Raw genomic sequence first — 21,940 nt, 5'->3', positions numbered from 1 at the left:
ATTGTTTCCTCTGCCTGGGTGGGGGTTTCCAGCAAGTGGACACAGTCTCAGGATACAGGATGGGCCATTTAGGATTGAGATGAGGAGAAACTTCTTCTTCAGAGGCTGGTGGGCCTGTGGAATTATCTACCAAAGAAGGCAGTAGCGGCCAAGTCACTGAATATACTGAAGAAGGAAATAGATAGATTACTAGACTCTAAAGGTATCAAGGGATCATAGCATCATAGAAGCTTTGACGTGTAGACAGAAGCCATTCAACCCATATCGAATCTGCACCAACCACAATCCCACCCAGGCCCAATTCCCGTAACCCCTCATATTTATCCTGCTAATCCCCTAACACTAAGGGGCAATTTAACATAGTCAATCAACCTAACCCACACATCTTTGGACTGTGGGAGGAAAGTGGGGCGTCCAGACACATACAGAAATGAGGAGAATGTGCAAACTCCACACAGACAATGACTTGAGGCCACAATTGAACCCGGGTTCCCTGGCGCTGTGAGGCAGCAGTGCTAACCGCTGTGCCGCCCATATGCCACTGTATCGGAAATCGAGAGAGCGCAAGTGCATTTGGAAAGATCAGCTATGATTCTATTGAATGGAGGAGCAGGTTCCCAATGACCTACTCCTGTTTTCAATGGGAGGGAATTACCCAGGAACCCATCACAGGGAGGCAGCTCGCCATTGGCCAGAATCTTCTGGCCTGCTGTTTTAGTGGGGTTTCCCTTTAAATGAACCCCTTGCGTTAGGAAAACTCACAGCTGGGGTGCACCATTGGCGGGGCAAGAAGATCCCGTCAGTATGAACCAATAGCTCATCGGTTCCAGTCTATGTTTCTATAATTTTGGTTTTCAGTGCCTATGCTGTTTACCATATCCTCTATAGGACTCTTCCTCTTTAGACATACTATTGGCCAACTATCTTTCAGTCTCTGGAGTACCGTCACTATCTAGTGGACCCACACTCCTTCCTCTATTCAATACGTCACTGATGCTTTCTGACTGCTTTCCTTCTCTCTACCACTGCTGGCTCACACCATTACACATTCTCACTTTCCAAGGGCTTACATCATGCTGCTTTCTCATTCACTCAGCTACACGTCTTCAATTAATCAATAATTTAGCACAGCCAATCAACCTAACCCACACTTCTTTGGACTGTGGGAGGAAAGTTGAGCACCCAGAGGAAACACGTACAGAAATGTCTCCACACAGACAACTCAACGCTGTTGCTAAAAATAACAAAACTAATTAAAATGTGTCCCAACATCCTTTTTCAAAGATGTAGAAATTTAGCTTTTTGAGTTAAATGCGCCAAAAGTACAAATGCTCCTTCAGACGTGGTCTGAACCATTTCTCACTGTTCACAGTGGGACCATGGGGGCTCTGAGCAGAGATCTGGCAAGTTTCATCAGGAAAGAGAAACTAAAGCACCCTGTCAGCACAAACATCTCTCGGGGCACATCAGCAAACAACTAACTTAAAGTGACAGCATCCTGAAAACACAGCATTGTCTTTGACCTTTTGCCTACAGGAGAAACGTGTCTTGGTTTGAACAAAATCAGAAAGCATATGGGAAGGAATAAAAAGTTGACAAATCCTCCAAACAAATACGTAATTTTTTTTGAAAGTTCAACAGCCAGCCACTGAGCGCTTATAGCTTTGCATAAAAAATTAAATGAAGAAATCCATAATATTGAACGTACCGTATAGTAAATTGCATGGCTTGTTTCTAAACAAATTTTTAAATATTTTGCGAGATAGATCCCTGGGTCTTTAAAAGGTGGTAAGAAGTCTGGCAACACCAGGTTTAAGTCCAACTGATTTATTTGTTAGTAAACTCGCAAGCTTTCAGGGTTTGTCCCTTCGTCAGGCGAATGGAGAGTACTGTCTGTGCTGTTATATGCTCTGTCTGAGGCCAGAACTCTCCATTCGCCTGACGAAGGGACAAACCCCGAAAGCTTGTGAGTTTACTGTCAAATAAATCGGTTGGACTTAAACCTGGTGTTGTCAGACTTCTTACCGTATTTACCCCAGTCCAACGCCGGCACGTCCACATCTTTAAAAGGTAACATAAAGTGTTGATAAACGTACATGGATTCAAATGGTCACCTATATTCTAAATGCAGAGCAATAATTCCATTCAAGGGGCTCACAGGCCAAAGGCAATATTCAATATTTTGGAATAAATAGATTGGATTAGTTTTTTAACTGGAATGTAAAACATAGCGAAATTTCTTTCTGAAATAAACTTCCTTACCATTGTAGAGAAGTCCAGAGTTCCTTTTGTTTGATGTGACAGTTTTCCAATATCCTTTGAAGATGAAAGTTTTCCCATATGATGTTGGTGGAAGGGTGCTGCCAATGTTATGGTCTGCGACCTGTAGGTAAATGGGATTGTGTGATTGGAATAGGACAATTATCAGGTTAAAGCTAAACAGTAAATCATTGAAAAAATTACAATAAGTACAATCAGTCAACAGAGAGGACAGTGTCAAAGGCAGTGGTTCATTGGCATTGTCACTGGGCTAGTAAACCGGAGACCCAGAGAGATGTTATGGCCCTTGGGTACAAATCCCACCATGGCAGATGGTGAAATTTGAATTCAATAAAAAACTGGAATTAAAAGTCTAATGATGACAATGAAACCATTGCTGATTGTCACTTTTAAAAACCCATCTGGTTCACTAACGTCCTTTAGGGAAAAGGAAATCTGCTGTTCTTACCAGGCCTGGCCTACACGTGACTCCAGACCCATAGCAATGTGGTCGTAAATGCCTTCTGAAAATAGCCCTGCAAACCACTAAGTTCAGGGACAATCAGAGATGGGCAATAAATGCTGGTCTGGCCAGCGATGCCCACATCCCCTGAATGAGTAAAAAACATATGAAGCGGAAGAGAAAATGCTGGAAAATCTCAGCAGGTCTGGCAGCATCTGTAAGGAGAGAAAGCTGACATTTTGAGTCCAGATGACCCTTTGTCATCATGCTTAACACATGAAGCAGATTCAATAAGATTTCTATCAGAGCACTCTTTGAATGGATGTACCTTAAGTATGTCTAAAAAATTTTAATTGCTTTTTAGGAGTTTGAAAACATGCATATATTCAACATACAGGTGCACTGAAAATATAATTAAATATTTGCATGGTTACACCAATTTATATTTGGTCTGAAACACTCTCCATTCGGCAGAGCTGACCAATCAACAGCCTCTTACAAACACAAAGACCTGACCAATTAGCAGCAAGATCCTGTCCATATTCTCATTCCCCATTATATAAAACTACCCGTTTCCCTCATCCTCCAGGTGTGCAGAGTATTCTGTCAGAAATGTTGAGGCCTACTAGTTCTCCCTTCAGAGGAAATCTTTAAACAGAATAACCATCAAATCATCTGCTCAACATCACCACTAACACCGTGAAAACCTTCAAATAACTTTCACGTCTATGCAAATGACACAGTTAAGTGCAGATTCTAAAGGTGTATCTAGTAACAGATAGAATAAGCCTGATGGAAAATGGTGCCTAAAAGACCAACAGATAAAGGTAGCAGTGTGGAATCAGTGGATGTCAGAGAGAACAAACCTGAGGGAAAGCAGTGCTATAGACTGAGCTTCATCAGATTGTCATATTCCAGGATGGTGTCTATAATTCAAGGTAAAATGAAGGGAGTCATGTGACCTGGCCGTTTTGATTGTAAGAGATTAAAGGAGGCCCAGGTTGTTTTATTGCAAAGAAAGTCCACGGTTTTTTCACTTGGAGACAATGGGAGCAACCTATGTGAATAGACAGTGACTGTCCAAAGTCCCAGAAAAATCTTGGGAATTTGGGTCAAACAGGTATGCTTTGACTCTTTTCTTATAGCAAGGGCTGGATTTGGGGAGGCATGGAGACTTTGTGGCCCTTTGCCAAGAGCAGACAGGTCCTAGATCCTAACCCCATTTCTGAAAAGTCCCATTTTCACTGGGAAATAGGGATGGAGAATCCCACCTGCATCTTCATTAAATAAAGAGAGTTTGAGGACCATTAAGCCACGATTTTATGGCAGCTCATTGCCTTCAATAAATCTGAATGAAAAAGAGACCAAAATACAAAATTAAATCCAACTGTTAAATAGAGCAAATCTGACTTAAAACTTTTACAAATTTCGGTCACTAAATGATTTTTTAAAAGTATTTTGAATGATCAGCAGGTCGTACATTGGGAGTGATTCTCCCAAAAAGTCTCTAATTGCAGTCTCCTGCAGGAAAAGTGCTGCGATTCCTATCAAGTGGCTCAGCATGATTCAGATCCCAATCCTCCCACATCCAGACAATGCCTTGGAGGTTAGGATCTCACACATGAAGAAATCCTGAACTCAGCAGGGCCATTTGAACACAGTGCTGAGTTAAAACAGACCTTATTTTGATCTTGGGTTTGGATGTAGCTCAGCACAACATCGAGGGCCGAAGGGCCTGAATTGTGCTGTACTATTCTATGTTCTATGCGTACGATGGGTATAGAGAGATATGGGCCAAATGCAGGCAATTGGGATTCGTTTCAAGGTTTTTTAAAAAAAGGGTAACATGGACAAGTTGGGCCAAAGGGCCTGTTTCCATAGTGTAAACTTTTGACCCTGACTAATTTCATCATAACATAGACCATATCCCACAGCGTGAGAGTTATACATTTTTAGAATCGACACAAAGGGCAGGTAAGATGTATAGAACTGACAAATCATTTCAATCAACTTGTTAAAAATTAAAAATGGCTCACAGTCATGGTGAACCCTACACAGTGTATTGCCTCCCTCAGATCACAGAGATGAAAATAAAACCTGTTCTAGCGATTAAAATTGCTGTTTGTTAGCATTACTCCAAGAGCTTTCATTATTAATGATTCACTGCTTTCCACAACCTATAATTATCTCAGCAGGAGGTTGTTAGTTCACAATTTGATTGACAGCTCAAAGAGGATACTAAAGGATGATCTATCTTTGATGTGGGGCTATGAATACAAGGCTGTTTGTTTTGGTAACATATTAGTACTTTAGAGGCTTTTAAAATCTTGACTGGGTTTTTTATGGATGGGAGTGTTTTTTTATTATTGGGAGAGCTGTAATAGATATTTAGATCTGCATTTTATTTAATCTCAATGTGGCTCATGAGGTCTTGATGCAGAGATGCCAGTGTTGGACTGGGGTACACACAGTAAGAAGTCTCACAACACCAGGTTAAAGTCCAACAGGCGTATTTGGTAGCAAAAGCCACGAGCTTTCGGAGTGCTGCTCCTTCGTCAGGTGAGTGGGATTTCAGTTCACAAGCAGGGCATATAAAGACACAAACTCAATTTACAAAATAATGGTTGGAATGCGAGTCTTTACAGGTAATCAAGTCTTAAAGGTACAGACAATGTGAGTGGAGAGAGGGTTAAGCACAGGTTAAAGAGATGTGTATTGTCTCCAGTCAGGACAGTTAGTGAGATTTTGCAAGCCCAGGCAAGTCATGAGGGTTACAGATAGTGTGACTTGAACCCAAGATCCCGGTTGAGGCTGTCCCCATGTGTGTGGAACTTGGCTATCAGTCTCAACTATCAGTCTCAGTATCAGCTATTGGCCAACATTGTCTACCTGATACGCTGCAGGAAAGGATGTCCCAAGGCATGGTACATTGGGGAGACCGCACAAACACTACAATAACGGATGAATGAACACCACTCAACAATTACCAGGCAGGAGTGTTCTCTTCCTGTTGGGGAACACTTCAGCGGCCATGGGCATTCGGCCTCTGATCTTCAGGTAAGCATTCTCCAAGGCAGCCTTCACAACACATGACAGCGCAGAGTCGCTGAGCAGAGACTTAATGGACAATTTTAGAGGCTAAAATTGTCCATTAGGTGATCAGAATGTGTGAATAGCAGAGCAAAGGTACAGATGGTTAAGGCAGTTAGCCGGAAGGACGGGGGATGGGGATAAGGAGGAGAGCAGGAATGGAGAAGTGGAAAAATGGAAGTGAAAAAGAAGGGTGATGAAAATGGAATGAATGAGATGAAAAGAAGAAGCAGAATGAAATGAAATAAATGGAAATGGTGGGGCGACGGTGGTGGTGGAAGGTAGAGGGGAGAGTTCATGCTCTGAAATTTTTGAACTCAATGTTTACAGAAGGTTGTGAAGTGCCCAATCAGAAGATGAGTTGATGTTCCTCCAGTTTGCATTGGGGTTCACTAAAACACTGCAAAAGGCCAAGAGTGGACACGTGGACAGGAGAGTAGGGTCGTGTGCTGAAGTAGCAAGTGACAGGAAGGTCTGGGCCCTACTTGCAGATGGACCAAAAGTATTCAGCAAAGCAGCCACCTGGTCAGGGTCCAATCTCTCCGATGTAGAGTAGGCCTCATTGGAAGCAGCAAATGAAATACACCAGATTGAAGGAGGTGCATGTGAAGCATGATTTCATCTGGAAAGGGTGTTTAGGCTCTGGGATATTGAGGTGGTAAAGGGGCAGATGTTGCACCTTCTATGATTGCATGGAAAGGTGCTGTGGGCAGGGGGTGAGGTGTGGTGGATAAGGGAACTAGGGTGTCTGGAGAGAGCGGTGCCGAATGCTGTGGGGTGGGGGACTGGTTTTGGTTGAGGGGGGGTGGTTGAGGGGAAGATGCATTGAGTAGTGGCATTATGCTGGAGTTGGCAGAAATGGCGATGGATGATCCTCTGAGTGTGGAGGCTGGTGGGGTGAAAAGAGATGTCAAGGGGAGGTCCTATCCTGGTTCTGAGAGGGAGGGGAGAGGGTGAGAGCCTGGGGGAATGGATCTGACATGGCTGAGAGCCCTGTCAACCACAGTGGGTGACAAACCACAATTCTTTTAACTTTTATATGAATGGGTTTCATGTCCTTTCTGGGTGCCAAGCCATTCTCACTGGCAAAACTAGGCCCAGAGGATTTTTACCTTCCCATCCAATTTTCCCAGCAGGCCAAGCTGATCAAACAATCACGGGACGAGCTGGCAAAATCATGCTCTGTATTTAACGGAACAACTGGGATGAAGTTCCGGAGAATAGGACTCTTAAATCGGCCTCGCAGGTGGAGGATGTGGTCAAGAAGGCGTATGGTGTACTGGCCTTCATTAATCGAGGGATTGAGTTTAGGAGTCGGGAGGTAATGCTGCAGCTTTATAAGACCCTTGTCAGAGCCCACTTGGAGTACTGTGCACAGTTCTGGTCGCCTCACTACAGGAAGGATGTGGAAGCTATTGAGAGGGTGCAGAGGAGATTTACAAGGATGTTGCCTGGATTGGGAGGCATGCCTTATGAGGGTAGGTTGAGGGAGCTCAGTCTTTTCTCCCTGGAGAGATGAAGGATGAGAGGTGACCTGATAGAGGTTTATAAGATGTTGAGAGGTATAGACTGGGTGGATTCTCAGAGGCTATTTCCCAGGGCTGAAATGGTCGCTACGAGAGGACACAGGTTTAAGGTGCTGGGGAGTAGGTACAGAGGAGATGTTAGGGGTAAGTTTTTCACTCAGAGGGTGGTGAGTGAGTGGAATCGGCTGCCGTCGGTGCTGGTAGAGGCGAACTCGCTGGGATCTTTTTAGAGGCTTCTGGATGAGTACGTGGGATTTAATGGGATTGAGGGTTATAGATAGGCCTGGTAGGTAGGGATATGATCGGCGCAACTTGTGGGCTGAAGGGCCTGTTTGTGCTGTAGTGTTCTATGTTCTAATAGAGTGGACCTTGAAAATAGCCTGCTGCAGCACGGTGTCAATTTCTGATCAACATCTGGGCACAGCGGCCTCTAGTCCATCCCAGATCACCAGCCCCACCTGTAACCCTAGACTAAAAATTGGGCCCAACACAACATTTTTGCTCCAAAGTAAAAGAATTCCCTATTTGCACGATTCACATCAGGAGTGGAAATAAGGCCCCAAAAAGTTGGAAGATGTGAAATCTTGTGTCATCCTTTCAGCTATTTCTTGGAAGTGCGAATTTATTTTTAGAAGTTGTTGATCTGTACGGGAATTGTAACAAGCCCTACAGATAAGTGTGGGCAGTCAGCTGGAGTCAAACACTGTGAGAACAAACCGACAGAATACCAAGAATAAATGAAGGACAGCAGGTTTGTGACTGAGTGCTCAGCAGGACTGGAGGTGAGCAACTCACAGCTGAAGGAGTTCAGGGCCAGAGCAGGGGAATGGAATGAACGTGACTTTCCGGAAGATCAAGGTCAAATAAATAAAAGTATCAAAAGCACCAGTGGGATGGGTATGACAGCAGGTAAATTAATAATATGAGCAGCAGCAGAAAGCAGGTCCAGAGACTAATTGAAGAGCGAAGTCATATTTTTGGATGGGCAGATGAGACCTGTTGCCTGCACCATGTTGGGAACTTTTAGTAACTTGGAGAGACCGTAAGAAGTATGTAAGAAGTGTCTCTTGTTGTTAGAATTCAAAGGCAGAATTTCAAAGTTTAAGACTTAGAGAAGTCGCTGTGGAGTATCGAGGAGGATAAGAGATTCCTGGATCATACATTCCAGGAGATAATCAGTCCACAGGCGGCCAGAGTTCAGGATAAATCAGTGACCGTCTCAAAAGAATGGGAAGAGAGGGGCTGTGCAGGAGTTTTCAGGGCGTGTATCACTCTCAAACTCACACTCAGTATTGGTAGTGCTGAGAATGGCATGCCTTCAAGGCCTGTGATCCAAAACATGACATCAATGGGCACAGGAGGGAAAAGGTAACAGGAACAGAACAGAAATTCCATAGTTAGGGAGATAGACAGGCATTTCTATCACAGTTCTTGTGAGCCCGGCATGGTGTCTTGTCTCCTTCATGCTGTTATCGGACAACAAATTTTATGAAATTGGGCACACTAAATGGAAGCAAACTGAAGCTATCCTCAGAGCCCTCCACTAAAATCACAAAGTAACAGACACTGATCAGTAGGCAAGAGCATGCTTTTAGAATGCAAATGAGGGCTAGCACATAAGGGAAATTGGACAGGATGGCACCTACAGGAACTAAATTAAAGAACACATCCCCACCCCATCAAAATCAGCACCTCTAAACCAGTCAAACAACCCACGGAGACACCTGAAATTAACACAGTTAAGGAAACGTCCCTGGACCCTCAAAACTCTTGAGATCAATAACACACCTATGGTTCAAACCCCAGAGATTCCAGCCCATTGATAACCAACCAGACAAAAACGATTAACACACACTTAAAACAATTGCTCCAACACTCAAACATTGAAACAGGATGGCTGAAGTCAAATACTGTAAATAAAGGATTAGCGTTTGAAAGGCGAAGTTCAGGTATAACTGTAGCCCCTTGTGGGGGAGTCTTTAGAGCACTTTGGGGACAGTCCGATTGTATGTCCTGACTGTGCTTCTCCGTCGATGTAAAGAAAATAAAGCTGTGCCGTTATTGAACTTCACCCTGAGTCCGTAGTGGTTGTTTTGCCCACTCGCGCTAACAATGCCAAGGTAAGTGACATCAAAAGGAATAATCTCTGGGGGAAAGAAATAGTGAGAGCATATATTGAGCTCCTCAGGAGCTTTGAGAGTAAGTTGAAATGTCGAACTTCGAAGGTGAAAAACACTGGATTGCTTGCAGAGTTGTACACTAGTGAGAGTAGAAAGATGAGAGATAAGCGGCAGATGAATTTCAATACAGAGAAGTATGAGTGATGTATGTTGGTAGGAAGAACATAGAGAGATGATATAAAATAAGGGCTAGAATTTTTCAAGGGATGGAGGAGCAGAGGGACCTGAGTATCTAAGTGCATAGATCATTGAATGTGGCAGGACAGATGGAGAGAGCAGTTGATTAAGCATAAAGTATTCTGGGCTTTATTAATAGACGCAAAGAGTACAAGAGAAAGGAGGTTATAGAAGACAGTAATTTAGCTGGAATACTGTGTACAGTACTCAGCGACACTATTGGAAGGATGCGAATGCATTGGAGTGAGTGCAGAAGAGCTTTACAAGAATGGTTCCAGTTACAAGAAACTTCAGTTTGCAGAGGTTGGGACTGTTCCTCTCGGAGAGAAGGCAGCTAAGAGGAGATTTGGTAGAGATGTTCAAAATCTTGAGGGAGCTGGATGGAGTAGACAAGGAGAAGTTGTATCCACTCGTGAAAGGACCAAGAATGAGAGGGCACAGATTTAAAATGACTTGCAAAAGAAGCAAATGTGACATGCAAAAAAATGTTTTCCTAATGAGTGCACTCCCTGGAAGTGTGGCCGAGGCAGGTTCAATCAATGCATTCAAGAGGGCACTGGATGATAATTTGAATAGAAACAAGGTGCAGTGGGTACAGAGGAGTTCTCCAGAAAGTGACCCCGAGTCTATCCTTCAACTACACCTCAGCAAGGCATATCTCTGCACTAGTGGAGCATGTGAGTGAGCGCTGTGACAGTTCTCCCTGAGCCCTCTCACCCTAAAGAGGTGCTTCAAGGGTTCAAACAACCGTTGGGCAGGCCAGCTGACCGACGTGGTGTCTGATACACACATAAGGGCAGTTTTAATGGATGAGCTGCATAAAGGAGGTCACAAACGTCAGGTTCACAGTCAGTAGACCAGTCAAGCTGAGAGAGCAGTCAACTTAAGGGCCATGGCTGAATTTCGTGGCACAGGGGATAATTGAGTATACTCCTATGGTTATAAATGTTCCCTTGGAGCAATCTTTATGAACAGAAAGAGACACTTCGAGTTGCCTGATGATTGTGTCTCTGCTGCTTTACCGTGTGAGAATGATAGAAAATTCCAAGACAAAAAGTGTCCACTGAAATTCCAAATCATTACCTCTAGAGCCAAGGACAGCCAAATTCCAGAATGCCACAAAGAGGAATAGATGCCCTACTGATCAACTTTCTTATTTACTATGTACAATGATTAATGATGCATAGTATTGTGTGTAAAATATTACTAATCCTATGTAAAACTTTGTACTAATTTGTTGTCATGCCCACAGAGGTAACAAGGGAGGGATGGTATATATTTAAAAACGTTTGCAGGTTGCTTTAAGAGCTGATCACATGAGCTGACACCATTAGGGTGTTTGAAGAGCCTGCTGTTTTACTTTCAGTTTTATATATCGTGTAGTACAGAGGCCATCTCTCAATAAACCTGTTGTGTGGCACTTTGAATCCACGTCTGCAAACCAAGTCTTTCCTTTTTGTTAAAACCCATAACTCCTAACATAGTTAGGACAATGCACTTGGGATGTGTGTGTAGAGATGTCACCTGCTATCCTCCAGCCTGCCTCACTAATACAGGATCCTGATGACATGACAGCGGACATTATCACAGTCTAACTCCAAGCCTGTGCAACACCCATGCCTCATGTGGATGTGTACCCACCCCATCTCGTACAAGGGTCATCCTTCCCCTATCCCCATGAGAACTTCACAAACCCCCACCCTGTAGTAAATATTCTCTGTCTACAGGCTGCAGATGCTTCTGTGACTATGACCATACCTTCTACAGCCCAATAGAGAGCCCACCACACTCAGGGACATTGACTGTAAGACAGTGCAACCATCCCTAATGTGCCACGCTAACATGCACCCACCCTATAATTTGCAGTCTGTGTGCATCCCCTCAAGCATTATGTGTACTATCACTTTGATCCCCTTGTTTGTCTGTGTTCCATGCAACCTTGCCAGGTTCCAGCTTCCCTATCCTTAGTCTTCCCTCTTCCATTCTTTGTCTTCCTCATCCACCTCCTTGTCCTTCTGCCTGCCATTGTGAGCTCTCCCCTTCTTCCCCTCCTTCCAGATTTCCACTCTGTGTTTGCCCACCACCCCCCCTCCCATATTGCACCCAGCCCTTGGCTTCGTCAGTCCATCCCCAATCCTCGCCCTCACCTCACACTCCACCAAATTGAACTTTAGACCTTTGTTGTGGTGGCTGTATAGGTCCCACAGCAGAGTGCTGTCCGGACAGACGCTGGTGTGTGATATCAGGGAAAGGAGACGTCCCCTGTACTGCCCAACTGTTGTAGTGGAGAATTTCTTGTCTCCCGATCTGTGATAGTAAAACTTAACAATGTTTGCTTTTTTAAAAATCAACTAGTTTTTATTATCGCAAGACTGCATGCAGTATATGGCCAAATTTTGGAAACAGAGAGCAATCCGCACCAACTGCTGATTCTATCCTAAGACTGCGCCAACTACAAGGATCAATTCAGTAATTATACCTTTTTCTTATCAGCTTACATGATTTTAGTAATACAAGCAGTGGTACATCGAACAAAACAAATTCTGTGACTCCCTCATCCCCGACCTTGGTTCTGTGACCCCTTCATGCCTTGTCTTCTGTAATAAACAAATTCTGTGACTCCTTCATCCCCGACCTTATCTAATGTCTTGTATGTTATTTCACGGTATATGGAGTCAACCTTGTTAAGACAGGCTTCCCTGGTGTTAATCATGTCTCACTCAGGCTGTGTGAAGTCAACCTTATCAAAACAAAGTGAGGCCAAGCATTTGGCCTTCTCTGGTTGCAATCATTTCTTTGTTCAGAGTCAGATTTACAGGGGTCTGGCATTTTGAAATGGCTCAATCTGCTGCCCTTATTTCATACAAAATACTTGACCATTTTCCCATCATGCCGCTGCTTCATTCGTACACTATCACACAACCCTACGTTGTACTGTTCTGAGGTGATGACACAGGATGGTCCATGGTCCAGCAGTACAATACTGCCCTTAATGACCGGCTCATAGAGATGGAGGCAGGAACCAGTTTGCTCCTGTAAAGTGTTGCACAGTGCGTCAGGAGCAGCACAGCACAGTGACACGCAGGTTTTGCATGTTGCAGTCATTCCAAAGTCTCTGGTGAACTGAGGGCTATCTTGTGCATGTCAGCCTTTATTTATTGGCTTCATCACCAATGTTATTTCCCATTGGTGTGACAGAATTGGAAAACCTGAAGGGATTCTGGTGAGTAGCTGTTATAATGAACATTCTTGAGATGCCAGTAGTGTTTGTGCCACCTACCAGCAGGAAGAGAAACACTGCTGGGAGCTTGACAGCGGGATTTGACACCAATAGGTTTCTGACTTTTAGTCTCTCGTCAGATTCTCCGTGCCACCAAACCCACCTCGGACAGGATGGGAGATTTCTGCTCTTTGTAACTTCTTACACATCCTTAGTTCTCCTTCTCACCACAATCCACAGAATATTAATAAACTATTCTCAATATCACCTATGTTTTCTTGATACACAAAAGATGCTACAAGTACTCAAAATCACTTGGAGATGGATTTTTATTATGGAGGCAGAAAGCTCAGACCAGTTCCTGACTCAGCAGACCCACCTTGGTAGAAAGTGCCCCGTCAGACCCAATTTTGCACCTTGAAGGTGGGTAACAGGTAGAATCAGGCCCGTCACTCCCAGAAACGAACTGTAAGCGGCCAAGGGCAGTCGAGTGTGGAGGTGGGTTAAAAAGGAGCCTGGGCTCTGAGCCAAGCCTCATGCATGCTTGGCTAAGAACCCAGACTTTAATGAAAGGTTCACTTTGTTGGCACAGATGAAGAGAAGTGAAAACTTTGCTTGATTGACAATTTTATGGTGTAATCAATTTTTTCTGTCATCTCTCGTCATACGCTCAATGTCTATTTGCAAAAGATAGAAGTGTTTATAGCTTCTGTTATTGACACTTTTATAGGCTTGTAGCAACAGCCTTTTTTTAAAAGAAAATTATGAATGGATTTTTTTTAAGTAGTTCCACACATGTCATCGTTAACCGAGAGTTTCTATGCAGAGGGGTCACTGGGCGAATGTACATAGAAGTGCAATGAATTGGCAGAAAGGGCATGAGTGGCGATGGGGTCACGTGAGGCTTCATGAGTAGACATGGAGGCAAATTGGTATGGGTAAGGTCTTTTGACTTTTCAAATTGTTCCTAAATCCATGGTTTATGGCTCCTCTGAAGTGCTGGGAATCAGTAGTCATGGAGAAGCTAGCCTGACCCCCATGTAAATTGATGTAGAGATGCCAGCGTTGGACTGGCGTAAACACAATAAGAAGTCTCACAACACCAGATTAAAGTCCAACCAGTTTATTTGATAGAAATCCCACAAGCTTTTGGAAACGGTGTTCCTTTGTCAGGCGTGTGGAAGGTTCGGATCACTTGAATAGTAGGTTGGCTGCAAAGACTTGCATTCTAATCAGTATTCTGTAAACTGTGTGTGTCTTTATACGCCTTTCTCTGACCAGAACCTTCCACATACCTGACGAAGGAACACCGTTTCCGAAAGCTTGTGGGATTACTATCAAATAAACTGGTCGGACTTAAACCTGGTGTGAGTCTCCCCATGTAAATTGCCAGAACTAGAAGATGCCTACCTCCACAATGGTGTGCAGAATGCAGGCTTGCTGCCACGCCACCAAAAATTGGGGCATTGGGAATGAGGGCAAGAATCCCACAATTGGGCCCAGCCTGCCATTTTTGAATGGTTCTGGAGGCCTTATGACTTTGCAACAATCTGGCACTTGATGCCAATTGTATATCAAAGTGTTCAGCTCACTTTTACAGCAAAGATAAAAGAATTGAAAGGATTACCACACAGTGGGTTACTTAAGCCACTGCGTGGAGCTTTGTTAGACAGGTGCTGCTTATTTAAAGTCCAGCATGGCAGAGGAAAAATCTCCCAAATGCTGTGACCATGTAATCATGTGATGCATTATACAGAGACACATTGGTTTATAATTCATTACATTCCTCTCCCTTACTTCTGTCATATGACAACTAATTTTAACTCTTATCTACTATGAACAATAATTATTTTACCAAGGATCATTATATGCAGTTTTAAATAAGTACAATCAGTACATGAGTCATTTAGGTGGATGTTGGTTCTGCCTAGGCAGAATCTATCCTTCAGGAAGCTCAGCATTCATGATGTCAGTAGTTCATTCACCACTTGGCTCAGGCACATCTGATAATGTTGGTTCTTCTTCAGCCGCGACAGACGCTGTTGGTTCAACTTTTGTAGGCTCTGAATCCAACTCAATCATGATCATAAGTTCAGGGATTTCCAAACCTTGAATATCAGATTTTGACCTTTCAGATACTGACTCTGCAAGTTCTCTTCTTGAAGCAAAGATTTGATCTGTGCGTCTCTTCCAAACTCTCTCATCATCAATTTGCACTGTATTAGAAATAGGTCCCATCTTCATGAGTATTATGGATGGTACTCAATTCCTACTGGAACAGTAGTTTCTTGCTAAAACCCTTTGTCCTTGATCAAAACTTGTTGGTTTTGATGTCTGTTTACAATGAGTAACTTGGTTGTTGTCATTCTGCTTATGTCAAGCGCAAGAACAAAAGTTCTCAACTTTCTCATTAAAAATAATATTGCCGGCAATTTTTGTATTGTCACATGGGCTGTTTTCTGTAGGATATCAGGAAGTTGTTGACTCTTTAGGCTAATGGTCCTTCATCCTTTGGTGGCATTTTAATGGCTTCAATGACTGTGCCAATCATTCCACCAAACCTTTGGTGGAAGTATAATGAGTGCAGTTCCGATATGTTGTATGCCATGGTTTCTGATGTAGTCCACAATTTACCAATATACAGGAATGTTTATCAGACATAGCTGCATCAAATTCAGAAACCATGTGTGAAAGCTGAAGCAAAATCTTTTGCAGACATGTAAGGTACTTGCAGTTTTTACTGCTTTGAGGAAACATTTACTTCAAAAGAATTGTTTGCAAAGAATTGCAAATTGTTGCAATGAGTAGATACAATTTTACAGAACATAGAACATTACAGCGCAGTACAGGCCCTTTGGCCCTCGATGTTGCGCCGACCAGTGGAACCAATCTAATGGCCCTCTAACCTAAACTATTCCTAAACTATTCCAGAATGCTTCACAGTTGTTAGCCTCAAGTTAATAGTTTTGCCAAGGAAGTTTGAAATGATCTCTGTGGAAGCAGAGGCATTAACAAAAAAGCAGGTCCCTCTGATGATGAGAAGGCACAAGACACACAGAAAGTTAATTTTAGATGAAAGATTATGAAATCACTTTAAAAGGGAAAGAGAAGATCATTGTTGAGACCGTCAGTGTTATTTGTTATGCAATAATGGTGTAATTGCAGAGTAGAAGAAAGCTGTTGAATTATTTTCTGTACTTTGCGACAGAAATTTGGATGAGAATGCTAAGAACCATTGCAGTTAGGAATGAACTGAATTCTTTCAGCAGGACATAGATAATAAGAACATAAGAACATAAGAAATAGGAGCAGGAGTAGGCCATCTAGCCCTTCGAGCCTGCCCCGCCATTCAATAAGATCATGGCTGATCTGAAGTGGCTCAGTTCCACTTTCCCGCTCTCTCCCCATAACCCCTAATTCCCTTGTCTGTCAAAAACCTATCTACCCATGACTTAAATATATTTAGCGGGGTAGCCTCCACCACTTCAACTGGCAGAGAACCCCAGAGATTCACCACCCTTTGAGTGAAGAAATTCCTCCTCAACTCCGATCTAAACTGCACCCCCCCCCCCCCCCCCCCCCCCGTTATCTTGAGGCTGTGCCCTCTAGTCCTGCTATCCTTTGAGCGGGAAGAATCTCTCTACCTCTACCCTATCCATCCCTTTCATTATCTTATATGACTCTATAAGATCCCCCCTCATCCTTCTAAACTCCAACAAGTACAGACCCAGTCTATTTAGTCTCTCTTCATAGTCCAATCCCCTCATCTCCCCTAATCTTCTTGAAGATTAAGTGAAATAATTTGTTCATTTAATTGACAATGACAAGCTCTGTGCTTTGAGATCACCAACTATTTGTACAGACTTGCATGTGATGGTTTGCAGGCAACCTTTCCAAATGTGGAAACCATTCTGAAAACAATTTAAACATTATCTTTCAAACATTATCTTTCACAAATACTTCCAGTGTTCTTTCGCTATATTGAAAAGAGTTAAAAAGTTATCTGCAAATTACGATGAACATAGAACACAGAACATTACAGCACAATACAGACCCTTTGGCCCTCGATGTTGCACTGACCAGTGGAACCAATCTAATGACCCTCTAACCTAAACTATTCCAATATTATCCACATGTCTATCCACTGACCATTTGAATACCATTAAAGTTGGCAAGTTCACTACTGCTGCAGGCAGGGCATTCCACGCCCTTACTACCCTCTGAATAAAGAACCTACCTCTGACATCTGTCCTATATTTATCACCCCTCAATTTAAAGCTATGCCCCCTCGTGTTCGCCATCACCATCCGAGGAAAAAGGCTCTCACTGTCTACCCTATTTAATCCTCTGATCATCTTGTATGCCTCAATTAAGTCACCTCCTAACCTTCTTCTCTCTAATGAAAATAACCTCAAGTCCCTCAGCCTTTCCTCATAAGACCTTCCCACCATACCAGGCAACATCCTGGTAAATCTCTTCTGCACCCTTTCCAATGCTTCCACATCTTTCTTATAATGGGGCAACCAGAACTGTACGCAATACTCCAAATGCAGCCGCACCAGAGTTTTGTACAGTTGCAACATGATCTCACGGCTCCGAAACTAAGATAAAACTAAACTAAAAATAAAACTAAAATAAAAGCTAACACACCATATGCCTTCTTAACAACCCTATCAACCTGGGTGCCAACTTTCAGGGATCTATGCACATGGACACCGAGATCTCTCTGCTCATCCACACGACCAAGAGTCTTTCCATTAGCCCAATACTCTGTAATCCTGTTATCCTTCCAAAGTGAATAACCTCACACTTTGAGAAATGAGTCAGGAATATTTGACAAGTTCAGCAATACTGAAGGTTGAAAATGCATCCTTACAAGATTTTACCTGTGCTGATGTTATTGATGATTTTGAAAAGAAAAATTGCAGAAGAAAATGTATCTAAATTGCCATCCAGTTCCATGCTTGCTCATCAAGACACACAGGTCACAGTATTGACCATCTCTACCATCATGCTGACAACAGGTAGGCTTGGATTTAATTTGATTACTTACTGGCTTGCTTTCATAAGTTGAACAGCACTGAAGCAGTTAAAAAGTGATTTGTTTCGAATTTTGCAGCTTGCATTGTGGATTTGAACTTGAATTTATCAATTACAGGCTTGTTTTCATCAGTTACAAAGCACTGAAGCAATGAGCAGTGATTTGTGCACATGTACTGTTCTGGGTTCCTGTTGCTTGCATTATGAGTTTGAATTCATCAATTACAGACTTGTTTTCATCAGTTAAAAGCAGTGATCTGTGTACCTTTTTTGTATTTTTTAAGCTTGCATTATGTGAGCTGAGAGTGGAAATGGCCAGGAGGGCAATGATGTCATTTGGGGGTTTGACATCACTTGACATCTTCATTTCACTGGGGATGGAGCAGGGTGACTATGTGGAGATGCATGTCCTCCCCATGTCTGCGTGGGTTTCCTCCAGGTGCTCCAGTTTTCCTCACAGTCCAAAGATGTGTAGGTTACGTTGACTGGCCATTTTAAATTGTCCCTTAGTTTCAGGGGGATTAGTGAGGGAAAGACGTGGGGTTATCAGGATATGGGCTAGGTAGGATTATTGCCAGTACAGCCTTGATGGGCCAAATGGCCTTGTCCTTATGATTCTATGAGCAGGGCATGACATGTATGGGGGGAGGGGGGGAACCAACACCAAGGCAGAGTGTAACCCCCAGATTAACCACTTGCCAATTTAGTTTGATTTTATTCAACCATGCTCTCCTGAAAAGTGCAGGAAAATTTCCTTTCACTACAAGTAATGGCAATTTCTCAGATTGATCATATGCTTCAACATGCACCATGACATAACCCTTCACTGGAACCACCTCTTCCCTGTAAGTTCTTTGGATTACATTAGGCAGCTTTAATGTTACATCCTTTAGCTTTTGTTGATATGAAGTTTCAGATACAAGAGATACAGCAGCTCCTGTATCTATTTCCATTTCAATTTCATTCCCATTTGTTTCAGATTGATCCAAAATCTATGTATTGCCTTGCATCAATAATACACTGAGTTTGAGTCCTTCAATTTTCCTGGACATCTATTCTTCCTGGGAATCTTCATTGTCTTCAGCCATTCTATACACTATTTTGTGGATTTGGGGTATGTTCTTGCATTTATTCTTCTTCAAGGTGAGGATTGTGTCTGGTACAGCATGCCTTTGCTGTCTGACCTTTCTTGCCACAATTATGTCATATGTTTTCTTGACACTGATGTTCCTGTGGAGAATGCAGCATCTGGCATGCTTGTGTGTTGAGAAATCTTCTTTCCTCATATTCATCTTGTGTATTTAGTGCCAGTTCTGATTTGGGAAGCTCCTTTCGTGGCCAATTTCACGGACACTAATCTCAAGAGCAAGTTTTAAGCGATTAAAGAACTTTTGGTGAGCAATTGTCTTTAAATTGCTTCATTTTGAAATCCACAAACATGTCTCACAAAATTCCTTCAAGGCCCAGGTCAAACTCATAACACTTTGCTAGTTCCGGTAGTGCTGCTACAAATTGTGGAATATCTTCACCCTCTTCTCATCTCCATCAATAAAATCTGAATCCCTCCGCAATGGTTAAAAGTTTGGGCGAGAAGTGTTATTCAACAATCTTAGTCAATTACTCGTGTGTTTTTGTATCAGGCTCGGTAGGACTGACAAGCCTCAGTGATAGATTGAAGGTTTCTGTCCTGTTGCACTCAGGAAAGTTGCTTCTTTAATTTCACCCGGTATCCTGTTCGCAGCAAGGTAACGTTGGAATCTCTCTTCATAGGTATTCTGCAATTTCCATTTTCTCAGTGAATGGTTTCATAGAGCCTCCTTTTCCTATCAATCCAGTTACCCATTCCCAAGTTGCAGCACTTTCTTTAACATTTCCTTATTCTAATCTATTTTGTCTTTCAATTTAATTGGTATTATTTATTTTGTTGTTTCTTCAAAGAACATGATTTTTGGTTAGAATATAGTTCTATAGAAAAAATAAACTCTTCTTTTGTAATTAAAACCAGGGGATTTCAGTTTTACTTTTGCTTAGTTAGTATTTTTGGTTAGTATTTTTTGGTTTGGTAGTATTTTTTGGTTTGGTTAGTATTTTTTGGCTAGTTTTTTTTACCTTGATTAGTTTTTTTTCCTTTTTGAGCAGTTGTTTGTCCAAATGCAGGCTTTTCTCTCTCTCTCAGAGTAGAATCTTTACAATATGGAAGAAGTCCATCTGGCCTATCGTGTCTGCACCAACCATAATCCCAGCCATGCCCTATCCCACGCAATTGTCCAGCTAATCCCCTGACACCAGGGGACAATTTAACATAGACAATCCATCTAACTTGCACACCTTTGGACTGTGGAAGGAAACTGGAGGGCCTGGAGGAAACCCATGCAGACGCAGGGGGGAACATGCAGACTCCATACAGACTGTGATGCAAGGCCAAAATTGAACCCTGGTACAAACTCATAGGGTTTGAGGACTCGATGCTGCAGCTCGCCATCTATGAAGGTGCATAGCTGGAAAATAATCCCCAGCTTCAGTTAGTAAACTTGCTTTTCCTTCCCCAGAGCCTAACCCTTATATTCTTTGTTCATTTTTTAGGAGGTTTTGAGCCCACCAATCGTGCCAATCAATTACCTGTGACATACTGGCTGAAATCATTTTTTTCCCTTTTCCTGCCTCTGACTGAGCACTACTGGGGTCACAGTCAGGTTAAACAAAAGGAACTGTCCAAAGTTCTTTGTATCAGTTTGAAAGAAATAAGAACTAGGAGCAGGAATAGGCCCCTCGAGTCTGTTCCGCCATTCAGTATAATCATGGCTGATCTTTTTGTGGACTCGGCTCCACTTACCCACCCACTCACCATAACCCTTACTTCCTTTGCCGTTCAAAAATTTACCTATCCTTGCCTTAAAAGCATTCAATGAGGGAGCCTCAACTGCTTCACTGGGCAGGGAATTCCACAGATTCACAACCCTTTGGGTGAAGCGGTTCCTCCTCAACTCAGTTCTAAATCTGCTTCTCCTTGTTTTGAGGCCATGCCCCCGAGTTCTAGTTCCGCCCGCCAGCGGAAACAACTTCCCTGCTTCTATCTTATCTATTCCCTTCATAATCTTGTATTTTTCTATAAGATCTCCCCTCATTCGTCTGAATTCCAATGAGTGTATCAATTCCAATGAGTGTATACTTAGCAAAGGTTAAAAACCCATTTCCAATGGCCACATTTACCACACTTCAATCGATAGTGGAGTGGTCTATTGAAAATAGATCTTGACTTGAAGTCCAGGTCTGAATCATTTCTTCTGACTATTTTATACTGGAAAACCATCTCCATCACCAGGTCTATATCTCTTACTTACATTTTAAAGTGGTCAGCTCACTAATACAGCAAAGAATGTAAATAAAGGTTGTCACATGGTGGATTACTGGGGTGCGTTTAGCCCAGTTGGCTTGTCAGCTGGTTCTTAATACCGTGTGACACCAACAGCGTGGGTTCAATTCCTATACCAGCTATTCATAAAGGCCCTTCTTCTCAACCTTACCCCTCGTCTGAGGTGGGGTGATCCTAGGGTTAAAATCACCATCAGTCAGCTCTCCTCCTCAAAGGAGAGAAGAACAAAGAACAAAAACAGCCCGGGAAACAGGCCCTTCGGCCTAACGAGCCCGCGCCGCCATCTCAACACCACCAGTCTCCCTCTCCACCCACGGCCCTTGTCTAATGTTTTATGGCCATCCAGATTGAGGGAAACTGATTTAGGGACAATTTATTCCTGCCAATCAGCCTAACAGCACATCTTTGGGGTGTGGGAGGAAACCGGAGCACCCGGAGAAAACCCATGCAAGCACGGAGAGAATGGGCAAACTTCCACAGACACTGGCCCAAATCCATGTGTCTGCACAGCATCAGTGATAGTCACTGAGCTGTCGTCTTGCCCAGTATCTGGTCCAGTTTAGGCACACACTAACGACATGAAGCACTAGGCCAATCTCAAGCAACCAAGAG

The 21,940-nt window shown here is 43.0% G+C and overlaps 1 protein-coding gene across 8 annotated transcripts in view; it reads right to left on the bottom strand.

The window, feature by feature from the left end:
• LOC145346443 (cAMP-regulated phosphoprotein 21-like) overlaps window positions 1–21,940 on the bottom strand; it is a 374,167-nt gene that overhangs the window by 313,998 nt on the left and 38,229 nt on the right. For all 8 annotated transcript variants that reach the window (XM_080193684.1, XM_080193683.1, XM_080193682.1 and 5 more), the window contains one exon: window positions 2,263–2,383. The gene's annotated coding sequence lies outside the window, so the exon portion shown is untranslated. The remainder of the gene's footprint in view (window positions 1–2,262; window positions 2,384–21,940) is intronic.

This window comes from Carcharhinus amblyrhynchos, chromosome 8, assembly GCF_965287045.1.
Source record: "Carcharhinus amblyrhynchos chromosome 8, sCarAmb.v2.hapA, whole genome shotgun sequence".
Taxonomy (NCBI): Eukaryota; Metazoa; Chordata; class Chondrichthyes; order Carcharhiniformes; family Carcharhinidae; genus Carcharhinus; species Carcharhinus amblyrhynchos.
This window is presented reverse-complemented; position numbering and strand designations above follow the sequence as displayed.